The sequence below is a fragment of the Monodon monoceros genome, unplaced genomic scaffold (assembly GCF_005190385.1).
Source record: "Monodon monoceros isolate NGI ecotype Baffin Bay Population unplaced genomic scaffold, NGI_Narwhal_1 Super_Scaffold_8, whole genome shotgun sequence".
Lineage (NCBI taxonomy): Eukaryota > Metazoa > Chordata > Mammalia > Artiodactyla > Monodontidae > Monodon > Monodon monoceros.
In genome coordinates this window covers 22,044,752-22,051,524 of record NW_021703785.1, presented here as the reverse complement: position 1 = coordinate 22,051,524, position 6,773 = coordinate 22,044,752, and the positions used below count along the sequence as shown (strand labels likewise).

The following is a 6,773-nucleotide window of genomic DNA, read 5'->3' as shown; positions in this document are numbered from 1 at the left end:
CCAGTTTATAATTTACTAATAGTAACTTAAGATAATAAATATTTGTTAAAATTTTAAACATTTAATGCAAATCTTAAATATTAAGTCTTTTTTCATTTCCTTCCAATATTTGTCTTTTATACTTTTGGTTAATACCCAATAGATTATAATAACAACATACATTTAAGGTAAATATTTATTTTTAATACATTTGCTAAATATAAAAAGCTACATCTGTTTTTATACTTTTGTGATGCACATTTACCTGGGTGAGATACGTGAATGGTGCTTAGCTCTTAGAAATGTTTCAAAATGAAGATTCTTTAAGGCACCTTTTCCCTTGTTCTTAAAACCCACTTCAAATTTCTTTTGTGAAAATATATTACCGTCTTAAGTAACTTTAGCGATTACATCATAAACATTTTAAGTAAGATATGCTACACCTCTGACGTAAATCTTTCTTTGTAGTTGACATAATAATAGCTAACACTTTCATAGCCCTTACTGTGCACCAAATATTTCTAAGTGCTTTAAATATATTACCACACTCTTCTTAATTACTATATGAGTTAGTGACCATTTTGAAGTTGAGGAAACCAAAGGACAAAGAGGTTAAGTAACTCAGTATTACAGAGTTTGTGAGGGGAAAAACCACTAAAACCATTCTAACCTAAGTATTTTGGCTCTTTCTTACAGCTTGCTCTTAGTTGGTAACTATGTTACTATTTTTCTTTTTCTGTCTCATATTTTTTGTATCTCATCATATTTTAATCTATTATGTTCCTGGGATAGAGAAAAGCAAAGAAATCTACCATACAGTTTTTTAGTTTTAGATAAGGAAAACAATATTTCCATGCTACTAATGACAGAATTGAACATTTTCAATGATGAGGTTAAGACTAAAAATCAAGGACAAATGCTTACCAAGAATTTTTAACTCTGTAGGAAAAAAGGATTTAAAAACATGAAAGTGCCAAAGTCAGAAAGAATTTTACTGATAGTGATGAATTTTGGAGATACTGTGGCTTGATATGTTTTAAGGAATGGAAAAACTTAATTTCAGCAAACAAGTGAACCATAAAAATTATGTGCTTCAAAATTTTGAGGGAAATCAATCAATATAATATTTAATGGCAAATTCTATAAAGAGAATAATAAGCTTATGTATGCAATAATGTGCATATTTTATTGAAATAATGATCACCATACACATATATGTGTCATATATACAGCAAACATTCTTTATCCAACAATATAATAAAATTTTTATGTGATCAGAGTGGATGTATTCATCTGGATAAATTCTTATCAAAAAATCCTGAAATTAATTATTTAAGTAAATGTATTCTATTCAACTTCCTGAAAACTTCTGTATTTTATCTACTAGTATTTTACATTAAACTTTAATATACAATCCCTTTTAGAACCAAGATATCATAAGGGAACTTGGATACAGCAAAAACAAGTGAGTAGTTAGTCCTTGATAAAATGCTATAATTCATGTAAAATAATTTTCCCTTAAAATATCAATATATCCAGATATGATTAAACTCTTCAGAAACAGTTTGAGATATTCATTAGCTTTTTTCCCAATTATTAGAATTATTAATTATTAGATTTAATTATTAGAATTAATTTCCAATTATTAGTCAGTTTCCATTTGTCTCAAAATATTTATTTTCTATGTGTATTATTGTGTTCAAAGTGCAGGCAAAAACCACAGCAGCTATTTTAACTTAGAAAATTTATTATTAACAGTGCTTAATTTGATATTAATGTTTTAGTTAGGTAACTATAAAAGTAAATAAAAAAGACTAAGGTGTTCCTTAGGAAAGGGGGGACAAAGGGAAGAGTTTGGGATTCTTAAAATTTTGAAGCTTGGAAGGGGGACCTTAAAGAACTGAAGCTCAGATCTGTGAGGTGTTGTGTCTGTGCTTTGAGAAGGGGCTCCATGGCCCTGAGTCTGAGACTTCTTGGATGCTCTTCCAATAGAGAGGTGAGATCTATGTCCCCTTTCTTTGAATCATTATTGTACTAGTAACCAAGAAAATGCATCAGAAGTGATGCTGTGTAATTTTTAAGGCTAAGTCTGAGAATCTTACTTCCCCTGTTTCTCATGGAACACTTTTGGGGCAGTCATCTGCCATGTAAAAAGTCTGTCTACCCTGACACTGTCATGGTGTAGAGACCACTTGTATGTATTGTAGTAAGTAGCCCAGCTGAGCTTCCAGCTGACAGCATCATTTGCTAGGAATAGAAATGAGTCATCATGGATGAAGGACAGATTATACCAAGTGATGATTGCTTGATTGAAGCTTTAGCCAATAGCTGACTGCAATTGCACTGGGGACCCCAAGTCAAGCCCATACTGAGTCCCTGACCTACTAGTCTATTATATTAAAAAAAATGGGAATTCTATGCCTACACTACACTACATTTTGGGGGTTGTTTGTTATGCAGCAGTAAAAAACTAGAGCAGAAGTAACAGTAAGCAACCAAAATATAATATAAAGTAACAGTAAACATACAAAAAAGCAGAAGCCCCTTCTTCCTCCTCCAAACTTGCAGCCTCCTTCAGGTGCCCCCTGTTGGCAATGCCTGGTTGGGTGGTAGCTGGTAAAGCAGAAATGTGTTTTGTAAGATTTTAGTTTCTGCACCACAAATCAGAATATAAAATAGCAGATTCAGAGCTGAGAGACAATAGGTGGTGCTGAATATTTACATAAAGGATGAAAATGATTTCAGACTAAAGCTAAAATTTTAATTACATTTAATAATATTTACAGTATAAATGTTGTAGGTATTAGAAATGATGCCAAAATAGAAAACTAGGATACGGATTTGAGAAATGGCACATAGATTAATATTAAGTGAAACTAATCTGCTTAATAGAATCAGCATACATTGAGACTTAGCCATCTCTAGAATTAAACTCCATCTCTGTTACCACTGTCATGAATAATAATTAACTCATTATTAGAACAGCTTTCAGATAAACTCATATTGTCAGTAAAAGGAATAACACACATGTAGCCTGCCTCTTATCACTCTTGATAATCAAACCATGTTAACAATATAACTACTTGAGTTAAAAAGAAAAATAACAAAAATAAAAATCAAGACAGATTACATATTTCCATTTTGCTATTCCCTCCTTAGACAGGGCTTATTATAGAGTGTTTGCTCCTATGAATATTATTGCTAGCAAATTACCAATAACATTTTCACAGAACTAGAACAAAAATATTCTGAAATTTGTATGGAAACACAAAAGACCATGAATAGCCAAAGCAATCCTGAGAAAGAAAAACGAAGCTGAAGGAATCAGTTTCCCTGACTTCGCTACTATACTACAAGGCTACAATAATCAAAACAGTATGGTACTGGCACAAAAAACAGAAATATAGATCAATGGAACAGGATACAAAGCCCAGAAATAAACTCACCACCTATGGTCAGCTAATCTATGACAAAGGAGGCAAGAATATACAATGGAGAAAAGACAGTCTCTTCAATACATGGTGCTGGGAAAACCAGACAGCTACATGTAAAAAAATGAAATTAGAACACTCTCTAACACCATATACAAATATAAACTCAAAATGGATCAAAGATTGAATTTCAATATAGGAGTTCAAAAATTTACCTCCTCCACATCTTTGTTACAATTATTGATAAACAGAAAGTTTATGTCATTAAAATCTATGAAAAAGAAAGAATTGCAAGTTAATAAGATTGCACTTTGGTTGCATCTTCTAGATTGAAACATCACTAATATAAACTAATATAAATAACACTCTGCATTTTGGATTTATCTGGAAAAAGAGGAGCCAGTTAAAAAGGCAATTTGATTTTGGAAGTATATATATCAAGAAAACAACTATTGGACAGTTATATCTGATTAAAACAAAATATGAGTTCTGGGATATTAATATTATTAGTAGTCTTGTTTAAAACAGTATTAGCTATTAAATATCAGTAAAATTAGATAGTTTTATGTGGTCATGTTTATCATCAAAATATTTTCCTTTTTTCTTTCTGTTATTATTCTAAATGGAAAAAAAAATGCAATAGTTTGAGCAAAAAATATTTTTCTCCTTATGTTCAGTTCTCTGGATTTCTCCAGAGATATCCAAACATGAGTGACTTCTTTTTCTTGGCAAGAGAATAAGCAAAGTTGTTGTATGTTTTAAGGTAAAGTTTTGTGTTGGTAAAAATCCACATTTTGGTGTGGTTCCAGACATTTCAAATTAAGCATCTTTTAGACAACAACAACAACATCCAATATAATAAAAACAAAAGCAACAAAAATCCATATGGTCCAGAATGGAGCAATAAAACATTTCCTTCCAGCTTTGTTTGTTTATGCATCCATTAGCTAAATTCTTACCACAGAAAAAGCACAATGCCTTTTTCATCCCTTTGTGCTGAGCAATTAGAGTAAAACTGAAAAATACACAATATGCACCCTACATTCTTTCTTTGACATTTTCTATATTAAGCTGAGATGAATATAAGCAAAGACAGATGACCATAATCATAATGTCAAGGTATGTTTTCATTAAGTCTTCTCAAAGGGAAATAGTGTTGCACATTGTAGTGTGTGGGTGATGAAAATTATACACTCCTTGAACATGTCATGTAAAGCCCCATGGGCTCCAACATTTTTTGAAATGAAGCGTTATCTTAACAACATGACTTCCTATAAATAGTTTGACATAGGAGCTTTTAAAAGTAAGTGACGATATAATTTTTTAAATAAAGTTTTGATTTAATTATTGACTCTGCTGGCAATTTAAGAATCTAATGACCTCTGGGTAAAGGTCATGTAACAATACAAATTCTTTTCAATAAAGTCATCTGTGGCATATAGTCATTTTGCATTCCCAACTGTAAAGACTTTCAGATCTGTGACTCTGCCTTATTTCTTTGACTACTTCACATGTTTCTATGAATAAACTTCTAGTGACAAACATGGTATTTTGTAATTTTGTAGTTGATGATATTGTTGTAGCTATTATTTTTCAGTAAAAAATGGGAAAGTGGGAGACCTACTGTTTAATGAATATCTATTATCTACTATAATCACCTTGCATATAATATTTTCCAAATTATTGTAATTAATTAATTGTTTTATTATAGAATATCACCAAGAGTGACCCAGATATCACTGATATTCATATCAATGATTAATTATAAACTGTTAGTTCCCACCTGTTTTCTATTTAACCTTAGTGAGCTTATTCTGGAGTCTACGGAAAAAGTACTCTGATAATTCCAACTCTCATGCTCGCTTCAGCAGCACACATATACTAAAATTGGAACAATACAGAAAAGATTAGCATGGCCCCTGTGCAAGGATGACATGCAAATTCATGAAGCGTTCCATATTTGGGGGCATATATCCAGACAAAACTAAATTCAAAAAGATACATGCACCCCTATGTTCATAGCAGCACTATTCACAATAGACAAGACATGGAAACAACTTAAATGCCATCTACAGATGAGTGGACAAAGAAGGTGTGGCACATATATACAATGGAATACTACTCAGCCATAAGAAAAAAGGAAATAATGCCATTTGCAATAACATGGATGGACCTAGAAATTATCGTACTAAGTGAAGTAAGTCAGCAAGAGAAAGACAAATACCATATGATAACATTTATATGTGAAATCTAAAATATGACACAAATGAACCTAACTATGAAACAGAAAGAGACTCACAGACATAGAGAACAGATTAGTGGTTGCCAAAGGGGGGGTGGGAGGGGAAAGGATGGATGGGAGTTTGGGGTTAGCAGATGTAAACTATTATATATACAATGGATAAACAACAGTGTCCTACTGGATAGCACAGGGAACTATATTCAATATCCTGTGATAAACCATAATGGAAAAGAATTTTAAAAAGAATGTATATAGAGGTATAAGTGAATTGTTTTGCTGTAAAGCAGAAATTAACACAACATTGTAAATCAACTACAATTAAAAAAATATAACAATTCCAATTCTTTCTCTTCATCTCATTGCTACACCATGACCTTTGTTGCCAGTATTCTCTTTGACAACAGACCTTTACCAGATGTTGTTATACTCCACTAGTGTCACCAAAGTTCCACACCTCTGTCAGTGGCGAAAGATTTTCTGCAGAGCTCTGTCACACATGGCCACCTGTGACCTAAGCAGCAAAGTTTATTCCAGGACCAGCAACCTGAAACCAATAAGCAAAGATGAGACACTGGAAAGAGCATAGGAGGATAGGAATGGAGCTGCAATACAATTACAAATTGTTGGATTATACCATTTATCTATTTATATCCATTTACTATATAAGGGAATCATGAATTAAAAGTATAAAATGAAGATACAATGTTTAATTATGAAAATAACACTTGTTCAAAATGTGCATGCTAACTTTGAGGCAATAAATTTTTACCTATATCAACTTATCCATTTAAATAGAATTGTCTTAATGAAATTAGGACAATTTTTCTTTCCAAATTGATGCATTCCCGTTATGTTTAGCCATTATAATAAAGTATTCCTCTGTCTCTTCTAGAATTTTTCCTCCATGTCTTGCTTCTCCTAAGCTCCAAAGGAAAAATGAATATAATTTTCTAAAATATTTCTCAGAATCAAGTGGTAATGAAGACAAAAATGAAACTCTCCTTTGAAATTTAAAAATACTTTTTTTTCTACTTAAGGCACTATTTTCTTTTGCTTCTTAACAAAACAAGTATGCAACGATTTTAATTAAAGAGCATAGCTCTGTGAACCATCAATTTAGA

General features: G+C 31.7%; 1 non-coding gene across 1 annotated transcript; it reads left to right on the top strand.

Moving 5' to 3' along the window:
* Positions 1-5,265: 5,265 nt before the first annotated feature.
* Positions 5,266-5,374, top strand: LOC114888453. Its single transcript, XR_003791789.1, has one exon. It is a non-coding gene; the product is annotated as a U6 spliceosomal RNA (small nuclear RNA).
* Positions 5,375-6,773: the final 1,399 nt, after the last annotated feature.